A 19,433-nucleotide genomic window follows, 5' to 3' on the forward strand; every position below is an offset into this window, starting at 1 on the left:
ACATGGGGCCAGTTCACTGTCCCTCAGACCGTTGGAGGGCTGGACTATAGTTTAAAAAAAAACTATGAACAAATTCCTATGCACACTGCACATATCTTATTTTGAAGTTAAAAAAACAAAATGGGAACAAATACAATCACACTGCTGTATGTGGCCCACAGGCCGTAGTCTGAGGACCCCAGAACTAATTCCGCTTTCCCATGTGGTTTATGGGAATCAGTCTAAATAATTAACAATTATATATTTGGATTATCTTACAGAAAAATGATAGGTACTGAACAAAGAAATAACAACCCTATTTCAAGCTATTTTGTCTTTACACCAATTCTTTCCAATTATGTCAGGATTTATCAATATACTTATAATTTCCTTACATTTTTGCCCAGATTACTACTCTATGAATAATGCACAGAACCAAATGAATTTCTATTTCTCTTCTGCAACTACAAAAGCATTAGTTACTAAAGAAATTAAATTTAAACCCCAGATGAATGGAATCAGAAAAGTTTGCTACCATCTCTCATAATAGAATCATTCTGAACATTGTGTGAAGACTCAAATGAGCACTTAATAGATCCAAGTCTGGCCATATCCAAGATGATACTCTGTAATAGTCGGCAACAAAATAATACCTCTGTAGTTACCAAGTATTCCATCCTAAGGGAAAAGAGTACTTAATATGAGCATAAATTTTTATACTTTGTTCATTAAATCAACAATTTATAACAAAGCTAGGAAATACTTCACTATTAACAGAGTAACTTTTGGGTAATCCTATTTCACAATTTTCTTCAATTTTTCGTTTGTTTTTTGCTTTTCTGTCTCAGAGACGTTCTACCTACATTGCCCAGGTACTATGTCTCTAAACAATGGCTTTCAAAGTTTTACCACAACCTATTAGAAAAAATACATTTACAGTACCCAGTACACATGCACAAACACATTTTTAAAAAGAAAACAGGGGTGGCGCCTGTGGCTCAATGGAGTAGGGCGCCAGCCCCATATGCCAGATGTGGCGGGTTCAAACCCAGCTCCGGCCAAAAAAAAAAAGAAGAAAAAAAGAAAACAGAAGTTTTTCAAATCAATATTTCCTTTTACCTTATGCATTGCACTGATATATTCTTTAACTTTCTTAAATAACCACACTGACTTCATTTCTCTATGACACTGCCACCTGCTATTTAGAAAACACAGCCCTAAAATTTTATACAGAATGTGCTAAGCTCCTTACTCCTACCCCCTTTGTGAGCCTCTAACCTTTCTACCATGGTTCCGACCTAAGAAAACAGGTGAAATCTAGCAAGTCTATTCCAAAGTACAGAACTCAGATAAACATGAGACATGCCAGATCCCTCTGAAGTCTCCATAGCACTGTGACTACTGCTACTCGCAGACAGCATGCAATGCTGAAAGGTTTCTCCAGGCAGATTATGGAAGCAGAAACCTTTTCTGCAGCCCTATCATTGACATTAGTAAATTCTGCACTTGACAACGTGTATCAGGTTTACCACTGCTCCTCAAGTCAACCCTTTCAAGAAAAAACAGGATTCTAATACCAGTCTCTTACATTTTTTGATTGCTTTTCTTATACACCATTGCATTTGATCCTCCCCGACAGCCTAGTGAGATAAGCAGAGAGGCTCTTCTTCCCTTTACTAAGGAGGCACCTGAAGCTCAGAGGAGTTATGTGGCTTGCCAGAAACAGAGCTAATGAAGAACACAATCCAGTCCTTTTCTTCCAAGACAGAGTTTCACTCTATCACCTGGGGTAGAATGCCACAGCATCATCACAGTTCACAGCAACCTCAAACTCTTGGGCTCAAGCAATCCTCTTGGCCTTAGCCTCCCAAGTAGCTGGGACTTACAGGTACCTGCCAGAACACCTGGCTAGGATTTTTTGCCTTTTTTTTTTTTTTTTTAGTAGAAACAGGGTCTTGTTCTTGCTCGGGCTGGTCTCAACTCCTGAGCTCAAGAAATTTACCTGGCTGGGTGCCTGTAGCTCAAGCGGCTAAGGTGCCAGCCACATACATCAGAGCTGGCAGGTTCGAATCCAGCCTGGGCCTACTAAACAGCAATGACAACTACAACCAAAAAATGGCCAGATGTTGTAGCAGGCACCGGTAGTCCCAGCTACGTGGGAGGCTGAGGCAAGAGTTGGAGGCCAAGGCCCAGGAGTTGGAGATTGCGGTGAGCTGTGATGTCACAGCGCTCAACTACTCATGGCGACAGCTTGAGGCTGTCTCAAAAAAAAAAAAAAAGAAAGAAAGAAATTTACCTGCCTTGGCCTCCCAGAGTGCTGGGTTACTTACAGGTGTGAGCCACTGCTCCCAGCCCCCCACTATCCAGTCTAGAACCCAAGACTAACTACTCTATCTACTCTCTTGCTACAATTTTCATTTTCAACATCTGATACAACTACAAAGTTAAAAGGTATATTAAGTTTCTAGATACAAAAGTGAAGGTAAGCTTCCTTTCAGCCAGAGACACCATCTTCCAGTAATTCATCATAACTATAAACACAAAAAGAAAGAGGAAAAGCACCCAATATATGTTCTCTAGGCCTTTTCGAAAACATAAAATTGTTCCTTTGGCCACATACATGCAGATCTGCAAGAAAGGTGACACTGTAGACATCAAAGGAATGGGTACTCTTCAACAAGGTATGTCACACAAATGTTACCTTGGCAAAACTGGAGGAATCTACAGCACACTATTGGCACTGTTGTAAACAAACAAGGGCAAGATTCTTGCCAAAAGGAATAATGTTCGTATTGTGCACATTATTAAGCACTCTAAGAGCCAAGATAGCTTCCTGAAATGCATGAAGGAAAATGATCAGAAAAAGGAAGCCAAAGAGAAAGGTACCTAGGTTCAGCTGAAGCACCAGCCTGCTCCACCCAGAGAAGTGCACTCTGTGAGAACCAAGGGAAAGGAGCCTAAGTTGCTGGAACCTATTCCCGATAAATTCATGACATGATAGGCGTACCTGCATAGCACACAAGATCCAGGTGAAAAGGGATGTGAGGTGCTGGATGTAAGGTGCTTATAAATCCGTGGCAAAGTAGACAAATAGGCGTGGCATGTTCTGTGACAGCCAATGGAAAGGACCCTGACCTGCTGTAACCTATTCCCTATGAATTCATGGCATAACAAGTTGTAAAAAATAGAAGGCTACCGTAAAAATGTTTTTTAAAAAAGTGAAGATGAAAGGATGATACCGGTGCAGCTATCGTAAGATTAAAAATAGCTAGCCGGGGGCTCATGCCTACAATCCTTGCGCTCTGGGAGGCCACAACTGGAGGACCACTTGAAGTCAGGAGTATGAGACTAGCCTGAGCAACATAGTAAGACCAGGTCTCTACCAAAAATAGAAAGATTAGCTAAGTGTGGTACACCAGTAGTCCCAGCTACTCGGGAGGCAGAGATCTGAGAACTTGGTCTCAAAAATAAATAAATAACAGTGACATGTTAATAACTTTGGTAGCCTCTAAAATTACTAGGAGTCCTAGTTCAACCCAGTATGAATTTGATCTCATACTTTGTCTTAAATCAATGTTTCGCTGATAAAATTATAAATTCACCATAAAAAAATTACAAAATTGGGTAGTCTATCAAAAACAACTAACCACATAAATTGCACAAAGTTCCCCCAAACCCTTATTAGTCTTGTGGCTTCACACTAAATTACGAATACGAAGTTCCCTATATGAAACTCAATTTGATTTCAACACTAAGTAAATTACAACAGCATAAGCATGTTGTTCTACATAATACTTACAACATACATTCATTTCCAGAGCACTTTTGAACATCTAAAATCTATAACCTAAAAGCAGAACTGAAGACAGAACGTTGTTTGTATCTTTTGAACTAAAAAGTTCATCTACCTCTATGAGATAAATACCAAATAACATAATTAGAAATTGCTAAAGATTTGCAGGATCAAGTTAGAGAAGCTACCTGAAGTCCTTGAACCCTAGAGAAGCTAAGTGACATTCCCAATACCAATTAATGACACAGATGGAATCACAATCTGACAATTCAGAACTTCCCAGTACTCTACACTTTTTTTATTGAATGTGCTCTTAAAAAAAAGACACTAACATCTAAAAACTTAAGATACCTTGGCCAAACTCGGTGGCTCACGCCTGTAATCCTAGCACTCTCAGAGGCCACGACAGGCAGGTTGCTTGAGCTCAGGATTTGGAGACCAGCCTAAGCAAGAATGAGACCCTGTTGTCTCTACTAAAAATAGAAAAATTAGCCAGGCGTTGTAGTAGGTGCCATGGCATCATCATAGCTCACAGCAACCTCTTAGGCTCAAGCTAAACTCTCAGCCTCCCAAGATGGGACTACAGGTACCCACAAAAAGGTCCAGCTAACTTTTTCTATTTTTATAGAAACAGGGTCTCACTCTTGCTCAGGCTAGTCTCAAACACCCAAGCTCAAGCAATCTTCCCACCTCAGCCTCCCAGGGTGCTAGCCCACCCTTACTGACAGTCTTTAGAAGAATCTCTTAAAGGAATCTCAAAAGTTCCAAATGTGCCTCTTTAACTCAATGCAAAATATCAAGTAGATTTTAATAACTACAACCAATAACTTTTTTTCTCATATCAATACTATCCATTTACTCAAAAAATATGAAACCATAGAGTATGCCGAGAACTGTACTGGGAACACCACAGATCAAACAGACATGGCCTCTGGCTCTCACAATGGACAGCTAAATGCACTTCTCTAAAATACTGTATGATTTGGCAAGATATTTACCAAACTCTTTCACTACCTTCCATAACTATAACAACCCTCACCATACCCCCTCTGAAACATGAATATTTCCTCTGATAACTCAGCATTCCACTTTACCAAAGAAGGTGTGAAGGTGTTAACCAGAGCTATGGCAGATTTTTATATTGAATTTACCACTTCTCATGGCCTAGGGAAAAATTGCAAGAACTTTTCACAATTCACAGTAAATCTTCCTGGTTCACAAGCTCAGTCTCAAATGATTGTCAACACACCCATACTACTCTCCATTTTACTAGAAATCTGAGTCATATAGTTTAGGAGCAGCCATGACATTAGCATGTTGGGAAGCATTTTTGATGAACCCCTCGTGAGCCAGAAGCAGCCTCTCCAGTTCTTTCCTCTGGATTCCTCAATATATCTCTGGATGCAGTGTATCTCTGGTTAAGCAGCATCTAATTTTATCAAGTGTGTTCCTAATGGCTTGTACACAAATAACTAGGTAACCACTGACTAAAGAATACAGCCTGGGCTGATTCTCCTATGCTTGCCACTAACTACAAGTGGGGCTGCACCACTTCACTGGTCACTTGAACTGCTCTGGGTCACCTGAAAGTGAAGGAGGCAATCAGAGCTGAAAAATGCCTACATAAACACCCTATGAGTTCATTCAAATAGTGTCATTTGTAAACTCTTCTACCAAGTCATAGGCCTCAGAATCAAAGACTTCCTTGAGGCCATCAATGTCTCTTTTCCAACTGAAACAGGTCTGTGCCACCTCTCCATGGATAAATCACAAACCTTTCACATCTCCTGTAATTCAACCCAGGCCTCTGACAAATAGCTCACATTATGAGAAACTAACTAGAAGACTATGTACCCTGTTTTGTGTGTGACAGTTGTGAAAAAATAGACCCAACTTAACAAAGTAGATGTCAAGATATAGAATAATTTAGGCCTGGGTCTGGAACAGACACCAACAGTAGCCCACACGCAAACTCACACAAAGTGAGATTATCAGACTCCAAAGTGGCCGTAAAATCTACCACGTAATTTTGAGATAAGTTTTCCAGCCCAAAGTACAGCCAACAATATCATTTTATGCGTCCTGAGATGCAATACATCAAGCAAAATTTCTACCCGAGAAATAACAATGTAATCTTTTGCGGAGCTGTTTTACCAGTGTTCCCAGAGCTCCCTCGACCGCCCCCGGACCATCCTTCCCACCCAAGAACTACGAGGTCAGAAGGATGCCCTGCTGCAGTCAGTCGGCCACTCCTCCTTCCCACAAGGCCAAGCCAACGCCGCTCGCCCCAGGGCTTCAATGGCTCTCGACCTCTGGCCTCTGAACACCGTAGACCCCTACGACCCGACGGGGCGTAAGGGCACACACCCACCTCCCAGAGCTCAGCGGACATTTCTCCAGAGGCTCCGGGCACAGCGCCCCACGCCCTTAGCCCCTCTAGCCTGTCCCCAACACATCTGAGAAGGCCGCCAGCGCCCAGGACCCCGCCTCCCCCGCGCTCAGGGTCCGGCCGAGCCCAACCTCTGCGCTCCCACTCCCGCGCCTCCCCCTGGCGGTGGTGCGGCCACCGGGACAACCCTACCCAGGCCCTGCACGCTGTCCCCAGCCCCCCACAAGCCGCTGCCTCCCCAGACAGTGACAGCCAACGCTCCGGGGTTAAGGCCGGCCCCCCTCTTAACTCCTCCTCACACCCCCAAGGAGACCGGTGGGGGTGGGCTTCTTACCGGGCGGCAGGTCATGGCGAGGCCTACAACGCGCGGCCTCCTCTGCCACCCCACGGAGGCTCCCAGCCAGGGCCGGCGGGGGGGGGCAGCGCCTAGGCCGCTGAACTGTCTTATCCGGCTGCTCCTCTGTTGCCGCTGCCGCCTTCTCACAACCACAACAACATGGCGGCAGCGGCCACACAGAGCGGGCTCCCGACGCCGAGCTGGGCCTCGAGCGGGGACGCACGCGCACACGCTCGGGCGCTCAGCAGGCGGTCACGAAAAAGGGGGTGGCCCGCTGCGAGTTGATGGGGGCGGGGCCTAGGCGGCTAGTCACGCCCCAGGAGGAGGACCGGGGTGCAAACCAGCCCAACGCCCTCTGCACCGGAGAGGCCCACGGTGTAACCCCACAGCCGAGGAAGAAGGACTAGATGGAAGATGCGTGGAGGAAGAAGGGTTACAAAATTATCAGAAAGAAGAAACCCAAAAGTGATCCTACAGATTTTTAGGAGGCATCTTTTCCAAGCTCTCTAACCCTGGGCAAAACATGGTTCACTCTGTTTACTCGGAAAATAGAGTAATAGTGGTATCTTTCATCTGCGTTTGTGCTCAGGATAAAACTAATTTAATACAAGACATGTAAATAGAGTGTGCTAAAGATTATACGAGGTTGGACAAGTTTTCGAACTCATCCTAGAAACAGTAGATTTGAAAGGTGGGCTAGGTGCTGGCGATGGTGCAAAGCTTACCAAAGGAGTACTTCGAAGGTGACCTTGGTGATTTTCACCACTGAGGTATGCAGTACTTTTTCTAGGATGAGTTTACGAACTTAATTGTCCAACTTGGTACTCTGAACACAATTTCAAACTGTTTCAACCTCAGCACATAATCAAAAGTTTAACTGAAAGAACTAAGTTTGTGGCGCCTGTGGCTCAGTCAGTAAGGCGCCGGCCCCCTATACCGAGGGTGGTGGGTTCAAACCCGGCCCCGGCTGAACTGCAACAAAAAAATAGCTGGGCGTTGTGGTGGGCGCCTGTAGTCCCAGCTCCTTGGGAGGCTGAGGCAAGAGAATTGCTTAAGCCCAGGAGTTGGAGGTTGCTGTGAGCTGTGTGATGCCATGGCACTCTACCGAGGGCCATAAAAGTGAGACTCTGTCTCTACAAAAAAAAAAAAAAAAGAAAGAAAGAAATAACTTCTGCATTTGTTAAGTTTTTTCCATAACACCTCCTGAAATTATTTGTTTTTAATGATTATCTCTTGACACCAATGAACGTAAAAGCTACTTGAAGATAAGGATTTTGTTTGTCCCCTTCATCACTACTTCCCCAGCACTAGAACCGGGCAGGAGAAGTGGTAGGCAGTCAAATTTCTTGATTAAGTGACCAATAGCTGACATTTATTTATACGACCCATCTAATTGAATCTTCACAACTATATTAGGTAGCTGTTATCTCCATGTTACAGATGAAGAAAGTGAAGCCCAAAATAAACTGTACATATCAAAACAAAATTCAAACTCAAACCTACTAACAACAACAAAAAAAAAAAAAATTCATGCCCTCACCCACTAGGTTAGACTGCTCAATGCATAGCCCAGTCACTTAGGAAAGCCTTTGCTCCACTCACAGAGAAACTGGCGCACCTCCTCCTTTCTGATACTTCGTCTTTTGTTTTTTTGTGTTGTTTTTTTTTTTTGAGACTGAGTCTCGGTGGCTTGCAGTGGTGTCACAGCTCACAGCAACCTCAAATTCTTGGGCTTAAGCAATTCTCTTGCCTTAGCCTCCGCAGTAACTGGGACTACAGGCACCGGCCACAACCCCCGGCTATTTTTGGTTGCAGTTATGGTTGTTTAGCAGGTCCCAACTGGGCCCAAACCCACCAGCCTCAGTGTATGTGGCGGGTGCCCTACTCACTGAGCTACAAGCCCCAAACCTGATAACTAGTTTCGTAAGGCTGATTGTGTCTCTCTTTTGCCTTTGGTTTACAGAAAACCCAGCCAATGAAATTCAATAGCAGCTTCTTGATGGCCCTCGGTCTGTTCCTGCCTCAACTTTGCACCTTTACATGTTGCTGTCCTGGATTTTCCTTTCCATTATATGATTATAGCTTATATATAATTGGAAAAGAAACAGTAAATACATAGATGAATAACTTAAATTAAAAAATGAAAGTTAAAAATTTTATTAAACAGCTTTCCAACTTGTTTTTCCCATTGTCCTAAAAACTGAGGTTCCTTCCATCCACCAGTCCTCTCTGAGCAAAAATTACCTTACCCACCCTTCTCTGTGCCGGGAAAGACCCAAGAATGGATTTTCTTTTTTGGCCGGGGCTAGGTTTTGAACCTGCCACCTCCGGCATATGGGACCGGCGCCCTACTCCTTGAGCCACAGGCGCCGCCCCCAAGAATGGATTTTCATACGTGGTGGCCCATGATTGGACCTGAATCTGGTACAGCATACCTGGAAGCTAGCTAGTTCCCAATGAGATAGCTCAGGGCAAAGAGTTCAGCCAATAGGCAGTCAATATATACTCAGCCAATCCCGCAATTCCCTGGGAATCCGCATTGAGAGACTGAAAGAGTTGATGTATCACTTTGATCTTTTTTAGACAGAATATCAGGATGCTTGCCTTTTAACCTAAGGTACACAATCTTCGATTAAATCCTCAACCAGCAGGATGTGGAAGGAATTTCTCTATGCCCCTGAAATAATACAATTTGCCCCTCCTTGCTCTCATAATAGCTAGCCTGGATGGATTGAAAGAACCTTTTTTTCTCATTTTGTAGACAGATGGAGACTATGTTGCCCAGGCTAGAGTGCAGGGGTTATGCACAGGCCTATAGTCTGATACTGGGCTTGAGTGATTGATCCTCTTACCTCAGCCTCTCAAGTAGCTGAGATTACAACTATGGGACAATGCATCTAGCTGGATTAAACCTTTTGATTGTATACAGAATGTGAGCTCTCTCTATATATGTATATCTAATGTAATCTTCCTAGCAATCTTATGAGCAGGTATTGGGACTCTCTTCCATTTTGCCCATGAAGAAAAGTAATGTAGGAATTTGAAACCACATGATTTGACTCCAAGTACATTCTTGTAAATTTCATACTATTGCTTTCATCTCCACTGTTGCCCACCTGCCCTACCTTTAAGATAGACTTTAGAAAATTATTAATATTTCTAAGTTAGGGATGGACATGGTGGCTCATGCCTGTAATCCTAGTACTCTGGAAACCCAAAGCAGGTGGATCCCTTGAGTTCAGGAGTTTGAGACCAGCCTTAGCAACAGTGAGATCCCATCTCTACTAAACATAGAAAAAACTATTAAGGTGTTCTGGCAGGTGCCTATAGTCCCAGCTACTAAGGAGGCTGAGGAAGAAGGATCCTTCAGCCCAAGAGTTTAACGTTGCTGTGGCCATGTTGATGCCACAGCACTCTATCAGGGTGACAGAGTGAGACACTGTCTCAAAAAAAAAAAAAAAAAAATTGGGTGGTGCCTATGGCTCAAAGAAGTAGGGAGCCAGCCCCTTGTGCCGGAGATGGTGGGTTCAAACTCAGCCCTGGCCAAAAAACTGAGAAAAAAAAATTGTAAGAAAGAGAAAACTGGTGCATGGCCTTGAATATTCACCTCAAGGAGAAGGGCATAAGGAAACAAATGGAAAAAAAGCTGCTCTGAGTCTTTACATTTGAATCTTGATGGTTCCACATACTTGATGCTCATTTTCCTTTCCTATGCCTCAATTTCCTCATGGCTCTGTGAGGTTGTAATCAGTACTCTGCTTATACCTTACAGAAGTGTGTAAGGGTTTTTTGAGATAATGGGTTTGAAAACACTTTGTATCCTATGAAAAGCCAAATTAATGGACAGGATGCCCTAACTTTGTGCAGTGAGTCAAAGGAAGAGAAGGAAAACCAATCAAAGCTCAATGAGGGCTTCTCACAAACAGGTGGCCCCTGTTTCTCATGTGAGGGGCCACCTCTCCCAGCCTGGCCTTCCACTCTTTTTCCTGCTGTCCTTTCAGCTTTACCTACTCCCCATGCTATCGTCAAAGCTGAAAATATTATGCCAGCTGCCCAGAGACTCTCAGAAGGAGCATTAGATAGATAGAAAGCTGCCCAGAGACTCTTGGAAATAGCTTAAGATGACTGATAAAGAATGGCGAATTCCCAAAATAATGTAGGGTCCCTGGAAGGTAGGAGTCTCTCAGGCCCCCAAAATGCAGACTTCTCAACACTAGGTCCTGCTGCTTACTTATAAAAGTCATTCATTTCAGTGAATGCTTTGCATGGATTAGCCCCAAACTCTCACAATGCTTCAGCATTGCCTTCATATCCCAATTCAGCTAGCAGGCAGCAGTAACTCTGGCTTTCAGACTTTGAAAAACAATTTGCCTAGGGTCAGAAACTAAAATTGAATCATGTTTCTGTGATTCAAAATTTCCCAGAATTTTCCAGACACCACGCTGTACCCTTGTTGTGGGGTAGTCATTTCAACTCCAATTCAGAGTAGAGCGGTAGTTGTCAGACCATGGTCCAGAGGTCCCTGAGGGAACTTGAGACTGTTTCAAGTTTCTATTGAGGCCAAAATTATTTTCATAATAATACTAAGAAATTATGTGCCTTTTGGGCGGCGCCTGTGGCTCAGTGAGTAGGGCGCCGGCCCCATATGCCGAGGGTGGCGGGTTCAAACCCAGCCCCGGCCAAACTGCAACAACAAAAAAAATGTCTGGGCATTGTGGCGGGCGCCCGTAGTCCCAGCTGCTCGGGAGGCTGAGGCAAGAGAATCGCGTAAGCCCAAGAGTTAGAGGTTGCTGTGAGCCGTGTGACGCCACGGCGCTCTACTCGAGGGCAGTACAGTGAGACTCTGCCTCTACAAAAAAAAAAGAAAGAAAGAAAGAAATTATGTGCCTTTTTTGCCAGACACAGTGGCTCGTGTCTATAATTCTAATAATTTAGGAGGCCAAGGTGGGAGGATCAATTGAGTCCAGGAGTTCAGGACTAGGTGAGCAACATAGCAAGACCCTGCCTTTATTCAAAAAATAGAAAAATTATCCAAGTGTGGTGGCATGTACCTATAGTTTTAGATGCTGGGGAAGCTGAGGCAGGATAATCATTTGAGCTTAGAAATTTGTGGTTGAGATATGATGGTGCCACTGTAGTCTAGCTCAGGCAACAGAGCAAAAACTTGTCTGAAAGAAAAAAATTATTTACTTTTTTTACTGGGTTGACATTTGTGCTAACAGTGCAAAAGTAGTGGTGGTAAAATTACCAGCACTTTGTCCCAAATCAAGGCAGTAGGACAATATGTGCTCATAGTCATGTAATCTTCACCAACATACACTGGTAGTAAACAAAATGCCAATTTCACTTGAGAATGTATTTGATGAAGCAGTAAAAAAAAAAAAAAAAAAAAAGGGATTTTATTAAATCTAGACATTTGAATATAAGTCTTTTTTTTTTTTTTTTTGTAGAGACAGAGTCTCACTCTATGGCCCTTGGTAGAGTGCCGTGGCATCACACAGCTCACAGCAATCTCCAACTCCTGGGCTTAAGGGATTCTCTTGCCTCAGCCTCCCGATTAGCTGGGACTACAGGCGCCCGCCACAACGCCCAGCTATTTTTTGGTTGCAGTTTGGCAGGGGCCGGGTTTGAACCCGCCACCCTCGGTATATGGGGCCGGCGCCCTACCAACTGAGCCACAGGCGCCGCCCTGAATATAAGTCTTTTTATTATTATTGGTGATGGAAAGGAAATTATAGGCAATTCCTGGGTTACAAACAGGATAGATTCCATAGGTTTATTCTTAAGATGAATTTGTATGTAAGTTGGAAAGATACATTTACCTATTACCCGTAATAGCCTCCATTCATAAGTGGGAGTTGTACATCAGTCAGATATTTGTAACTGCCTATACACATAAGGCCCTTTTTTCACTTTTTAAGTTGAGATGAAATTCATATTACATAAAATTAAGCATTTTACTTATTTGTTTATTTATTATTTTAGAGACAGGGTCTCACTCTGTTGCCCAGGCTAGAGTACAGTGGCACATTCATAGCGCGGTGTACCCTCAAATTCCTGGGCTCACACAATCCTCCCACGTCAGTCTCCTGAATAGCTAGCACTACAGGCACATGCCACCACATCCAGCTAATTTTATTTTTTGTGGAAACAGGGTCTTGCTATGTTGCCCTGTCTGGTTTTGAACTCCCAGTCTCAAGACAGCCTCCCGCCTTCGCCTCTCAAATCGATGAAGATTAGAAGCATGAGCCACCATGCATGGCAGGAAATACTATTTTTACTTGAAAAAATGGCTAACACACAAACTATAGTTATTCATATTTGGGTATTTTATATGTCTTCTCAAAAATATGTGAAGTGAATTTGTCACTCCAAGTGAAATAGCTGATAGTGTTTGTTACTGATTAAATTTGAGCTTAATGATAATTTTGGAAAATTTGAGTGTCCCACCATAAGCTTGACAGCTTCACAAACATGCCAACATTCAGAAGAGGGACATAACCCAGTATACCAGTATTTTCCATGTGACCAATGCATTATTACCAATAAACTATTCAAAAAAAGAAATCAAGAAAACTGTCCCTTATGGGGGCAAGACATGATTGCAAGAGGGACTTTACCTAACAATTGCAATCATTGTAACCTGGCTTATTGTACCCTCAATGAATCCCCAACAATAAAAAAGAAAAAAAAAAGAGAAAGAAAACTGTCCCATTCATGATAGCTCCAAAAATATACTTAGGAATAAATTTAACCAGGTAGAAAATCTGTACACTAAAAATTATCAAACATTCATGAAAGAAATTGAAGACAAATAAGTTGAAAGATATTCCTGGCTCATAGATTGGAAAAATTAATATTGTTAAGTATCCATACTACTAAAAGCAATCTACAGATTCAATGTTATCTTAATTCCAATGACAGTTTTCACAGACTAAAGATATCCAATACACATGAAACTACAAAATATCCCAAATATTCAAAGAAATCTTGAGTAAAAAGAACCAAACCAGAAGCGTCACACTACCAGATTTCAAAATCTACTATAAAGCTATAATAATCAAAATAGCATGACACTGACATAAAAACAGATACCTAGAACAATGAAACAGAGAGCCCGCTAGTAAATTCACACATTTATAGTCAGTTGATTTTCACCAAAGATCCCATGAACACAATAGTGAAAGGACAGTCTCATCAAAAAAAGGTGCTGGGAAAATTAGATATCCACATGCAGAAAATTAGACCATTATTTTATACCATATTCAAAAATCAGCTCACAACAGAGTTATGACTTAAACATAAGACCTGAAACTAAGAAACAGGGTAAAATCTCCATAATATTGGTCTGGAAAATGATTTTTTTAGACATCACCCAAAAGCACAAGCAACGAAAGCAAAAATACACAAATGGGGTTATGTCATATTATGTTAGAATATGCTGCTTCTAAAAGGCTTTTGCCCATGAAGAGATAACGTACAGAATGGGAGACTATATTTGCAAACAACACATCTGATAAGGAGTTAATATACAAAATGCATGAGGAACTCAAACAACTCTCTAGTAAGCAAATCAATGATCCTGTTGCGAGGTTTTTTTTTGTTTTTGTTTTTGTAGAGACAGAGTCTCACTGTACCGCCCTCAGGTAGAGAGCCGTGGCGTCACACGGCTCACAGCAACCTCTAACTCTTGGGCTTACTCGATTCTCCTGCCTCAGCCTCCCGAGCAGCTGGGACTATAGGGGCCCGCCACAATGCCCGGCTATTTTTATTGTTGCGAGGTTTTTGTTTTTTTTTTTTGTATGATCCTGTTGAAAAATGGACAAAGGACCTGAATGGACATTTCTTAAAAGAAGACATACAAATGGCCAACACGTTTATTAGAAAATGCTCAACATCACTAATTATCAGGGAAATTAAAATTAAAACTGCAACGAAACCAGGCTCTCTGGCTCATGCCTAAAGTTTCAGCTACTCGGGAGGCTAAACTGGAAGGATCACTTGAGCCTGGGAATTGGAGGCTGCAGTGAGCTATGATTGAACCACTGCACTCCAGCCTGGGAGACAGAGGGAGACCATATCTCAAAAATAAATAAACAAAATAATACAACTACCATATTATCTAGCAATCCTACTACTAAGTATACAGCCAAAGGAAATGAAATCAGTATTCCATCTTCATTGAAGCATTATTCACAATAGTCAAGATATGGAATCAATCTAAGTGTCCCATCAATGGAGGAATGGATAAAGAAAATGTGGTATATATACACAAGTATACATAATGGAATACTATTAAGCCTTAAAATGGAGATCTTCTTATTTGAGATGATATAGATGAACCTAGAGGACATTATGCTGAGTGAAATCAGCCAGGCACAGAAAAACAAATAGCAAAACGATCTCTCTTATATGTGGAATGTGAAAAAAAATAGAAGTCATGGAAACAGAGAAAAATAGTAGTTCCCAAGGACTGGGGAGTCAGAGAATTGGAGAGCTGCTGATAAAAGGACACAAAATATCAGTTTGACAAGAGAAATAAGTCCAAGAGATGTACATCATTGTGACTACAGTTAATAATAAACAATCTATTGCATACTTGATATTTCTAATAGAATAGATTTTTAAGGGTTTTGACCACTAAATATTGTAAGTATGCATTTAAGGTAATGCATAAACAGTTTGATTTAGCTATTATACAATGTATCATCATGTTTTATGCCCTAAATATATACACTCTTTACTTGTCAACTAAAAAAAGGAAAAAAATACTACCACCAAATCATCATATGAAAAGATATTCAAAGAACATTCATAATATCATGGGGAAAATATATTATAGAAATGTGTCAAGCAGTTAATTAAAAAATAGTATGCTGGCCAGTTGCGGTAGCTCATGCCTATAATTCCAGCACTTTGGGAGGCTGAGGCAAGAGGATCCCTTGAGACCTGGAGTTTAGGACCAGTGTAGGCAATACAGTGAGACTCTATCTCTACAAAAAAAAATATATGTTTAAAATTAGCCAGATGTGGTGATTGAAAGGGCATACTTGCAGAAAATAATAAGAAATACCTAATTCTGTAATTTCCTAGTAACACTTAAAGATAGGCTATAATCGCTTCTATCCTATGAATTCTCTCAATAACAGGCACCCTGTGTGGGAGTTCTATTTTGCACAACTTCTGAAATAAGCTGAACAGACAGAAAAGAGATGTAAATCTTTCTCTTCAGAATTGCTTTTGAGAATCTGCTTTTACAGAGTCACTGGTGAACAAACTTCAGGGCTCAGCCATATCTCTAGGGCAGAGTATTATCTCCTGTGATAATCCCTTCTCCAAGGAGGGAGCCAAGTCTTGAACTTAAACATCCTGCCCCAACTTCTGTTATCTGCCTGTGGATGCAGCAATTTCACTGTTCCCTGTTACTTTGGCTACAGCCATAAACTTTTTTCATCCCCTAAATAAAAAGCCAAAGTACCTGATTCTCTCTACCAACACTATCTCCCTCTCTTTCATCATGTTGGCCTTCACACACACACACACACACACACACACACACACACAGGAAAAAGTAAATAAACTTCTTCTAGCCCAATCTTATCCAGATAAATCTTTCTCAAAACACACGTTTGCTAGCTCACACCGTAACAGTGGTGAGTGCCCATATTCCAGCTACTCCAGAAGCTGAGGCAGGAGGATTTCTTGAGCCTAGGAATCTGAGGCAGCAGTGAGCTATGATCAAGCCACTGCACTCCAGTCTGGGTGACAAAGCATGACCCTGTCTCTAAAAAAAAGGGGTTGGAGGGTGGGGAATAGTAATCTAAAAAAATTTATAAAAGAAAAAATATTTATAAATTAATAAATAACAGCACGGCACCTGTAGCACAGTGGTAATGGCACCAGCCACATACACTGAGGGTGGCTGGTTCGAACCCAGCCCGGGCCAGCTAAACAACTACAACAAAAAAATAGCCGGGCGTTGCGGTGGAACCTGTAGTCCCAGCTACTTGGGAGGCTGAGGCAAGAGAATTGCTTCAGCCCAAGAGTTTGAGGTTGCTGTGACCTGTGACACCACAGCACTTTACCAAGAGTGACAGTGAGACTCTGTCTCAAAATAAATACATAAATAAACACAGTATTTTCTAGTTTTAATTTCTACAAAGGTAAATATCCACTGATATAACCTATATAAACAAAAGCTCTTTTTTTTTTTTGAGACAGAGTCTCACTCTGTCACCCTGGGTAGGATGCTGTGGCGTCATAGCTTACAGCAACCTTAAATTCCTGGGCTCAAACAATCCTCTTGCCTCAGCCTTCCCAGTAGCTGGGACTATAGGTACCCACCACCACAACCGATTGGTTTTTCTATTTTATTAGAGATGGAGTCTCACTCTTGTTCAGGGGGGTCTCAAACTCCTGAGCTCAGGCAATCTACCTGCCTCAGCCTCCTAGAGTGCTAGGATTATAGGCATGAGCCACTGCACCCAACCAACAAAAGCTCTTTAGTGTCCTCAATTTTTGAGAAACCAACTAGTTTGGAAGCCACTGATATGGAGGATTCTTTGGTATTTTTCAACAGCAAAGACATTTTTTCTGAGTACATGGATTTTTTATTTAGTTATATTTAATATATATTTAGAAAAATGTAGATCAAACTTAATGTCACAGATACCTTTTCTTAGGATGAGACTAAATTTATATAAAATGATAGACCAGGAACAGGGGCTCATGCCTATAATTCCAGTACTTTAGGAGGCCAAAATGGGAAGATGGCTTGAAACCAGGAGTTCAAGACCAGCCTGGGCAACAAAATGAGAAGTCATTTCTACAAAAATTTGTTTTTTTTAATTAGTTGGGAATGATGGCATACACCTATAGTCCCAGCTATTCAGGAGGCTGAGGCGGAAGGATCACTTGAGCCCAGGAGTTTTGAGGTTACAGTGAGTTATGATGATTCCACTACACTCCAGACTAGGTGACTGAGCAAGATTCTGTCACTAAAAAATATATCAAACCAAATAAAAAAAAGAATTTAAAGAAAAATATGAAATAAATACTAATATAAAGCAAAATATGTCAAAAATCCATGAGGATGGCTCTGCACCTGTAGCTCAGCAAGTAGGGCACCAGCCACATACACCAAGGCTGGCAGATTCGAGCTCGGCCTGGGTCTGCTAAACAACAATGACAACTGCAACCAAAAAATAGCCGGGCATTGTGGTGGGCACCTGTAGTCCCAGCTACTTGGGAAACTGAGGCAAGAGAATCACTTAAGCCAAAGTTTCTTTGACCTGTGACGCCATGGCACTCTACTGAGGGCAACATAGTGAAACTCTGCCTCAAAAAAAAAAATGCATGAAGATAGTACCCAAATGACCAGACTTTGAGCTTTTGAATCAGGTAAACTTGCCACCATTCCTTACTGTATGGATGACCTTCATCTGGAAAGTGGATTATCATAGGGGTTAAATAACATAATATTTGTACAGTAGCACTCAGTAGATGTGGTGCCCATCATGCTCCCAGAGGGAGGTACCCTGCAGTCTTGTGTCAGGAAAGGTCTGTATTACTGACCCAGCTGAGCCACTGACTCCTGCCTGCTCTGACCCCACCCTCAAGGCTTCAGTTTTCTCGGCCAGAAAAATCACACAGTAGGATATCATCCTTTCTCTGGAGACTCCTCTCCCTACCAACCATCCATCCTCTGATTAAAGGATCAGCCTCACCTTGATGATTATTGTGATATGGAATTGCAGAATCGCAGCTGGAAAGGACTCAAGAGCACCAAACACATCTCCCTGGCACCTCTGCTCCACTTCATAAATGAGGAAACTGAGGCCCAGAGAGGTTAAACAACCTATTCAGCCACACAGAAAGGGTGGCTATTGGGGAGGAAGTCAGGAGGTTCTGCCCCAGTGTCCAACAGGGAAATGAGATTGCTTCCTCATTTTTTTGAAAAATTACTTAGGTGTCTGATGGTTTAGCAACTACACCCACCATAACAAATACCCCCAAATTCTGCTGGGGATACAAGTCCCATTTCAGTCTGAGAAAATCAATGCTATTAGCATAGGAACACTGTTAAACGGATTAATGGATCACTTCATATTACAAACAAAACCCACCTTTAAAAATTCAGGTATCCAAATTCCTCTAGCAATGGCACAGAAGATGAAACTGGCAAGAAGAGGTTAGAAAGCTATGGGGGGGGGTACAAGTGCCTTCCTTCCTTTTCTTCTCCATTTGTTCTCTGTTTCCTTTCTCTCCTTTTCCTCGTCTCCCCAATGTAAGACAACACACCCCTCTCAGTGCCCAGCTTGCTTTGCCCAAAGCTTCCCTGTAACCTGGGCCAACTCACCAGCTACAAATAGAATCAGAAACCACTGAAAATAACTCCTCCTTTCTTCTGCCCAGAACTTCCAAGTGCTTGCTAGGACACTCTGCCCCCACCAAGTGGGCACCAAGCAAGGAACTTAGGTAGAGAGAAACCAAGTTCACAGTTAAGGACCATTTCTGAAACAACAGTTCCAATAGTAGCTGTTCCAATAACAGCTGTCTCTTACTAAGTGCTGTTCAGTGACAGTACCACAGCAAGAGCCTGGCTTTATTTCCCAGCCATCTAATGAGGAAGGTCCTGGTGATTAACCAACCCCATTATGCAGCTGAAGCTCTGAGAGGCAAGTTAACTTGCCCAGAGCTACACAGCCAGTGAGAGGTAGAGCTAGAGTCTAAACCCACCCAGGAGACTGGAGTCCACATAGATAACCACCCCCCACTACACTGCATTTGTCCAGATCTTTGGAAGCTATAAGGAGCGCAAACCATCTTCTTTGACAGCCAGGGAAACTGAGGCCCAGAAAAAGGAAGGTCTTGCCCAAAGATACTCAGTAAATGAGTGCATCAAGCACCCAGGTCTCTTGGCTTAGAGGCCAATT

General features: G+C 42.3%; 1 protein-coding gene across 12 annotated transcripts in view; it reads right to left on the reverse strand.

The window, feature by feature from the left end:
* The window catches only part of MTMR3 (myotubularin related protein 3), a 161,935-nt gene extending 143,183 nt beyond the window's left edge, over positions 1 to 18,752 (reverse strand). For 11 of the 12 annotated variants that reach the window (XM_053587999.1, XM_053587994.1, XM_053587998.1 and 8 more), the window contains exon 1: positions 6,496 to 6,711. The gene's annotated coding sequence lies outside the window, so the exon portion shown is untranslated. Of the gene's footprint in view, positions 1 to 6,495; positions 6,712 to 18,623 lie in introns of those variants that run through there. The other variant, XM_053587992.1, reaches the window with a different exon arrangement.
* Between the last annotated feature and the right edge of the window lie 681 nt (positions 18,753 to 19,433).

The sequence above is a fragment of the Nycticebus coucang genome, chromosome 4, assembly GCF_027406575.1.
Source record: "Nycticebus coucang isolate mNycCou1 chromosome 4, mNycCou1.pri, whole genome shotgun sequence".
Classification (NCBI taxonomy): domain Eukaryota; kingdom Metazoa; phylum Chordata; class Mammalia; order Primates; family Lorisidae; genus Nycticebus; species Nycticebus coucang.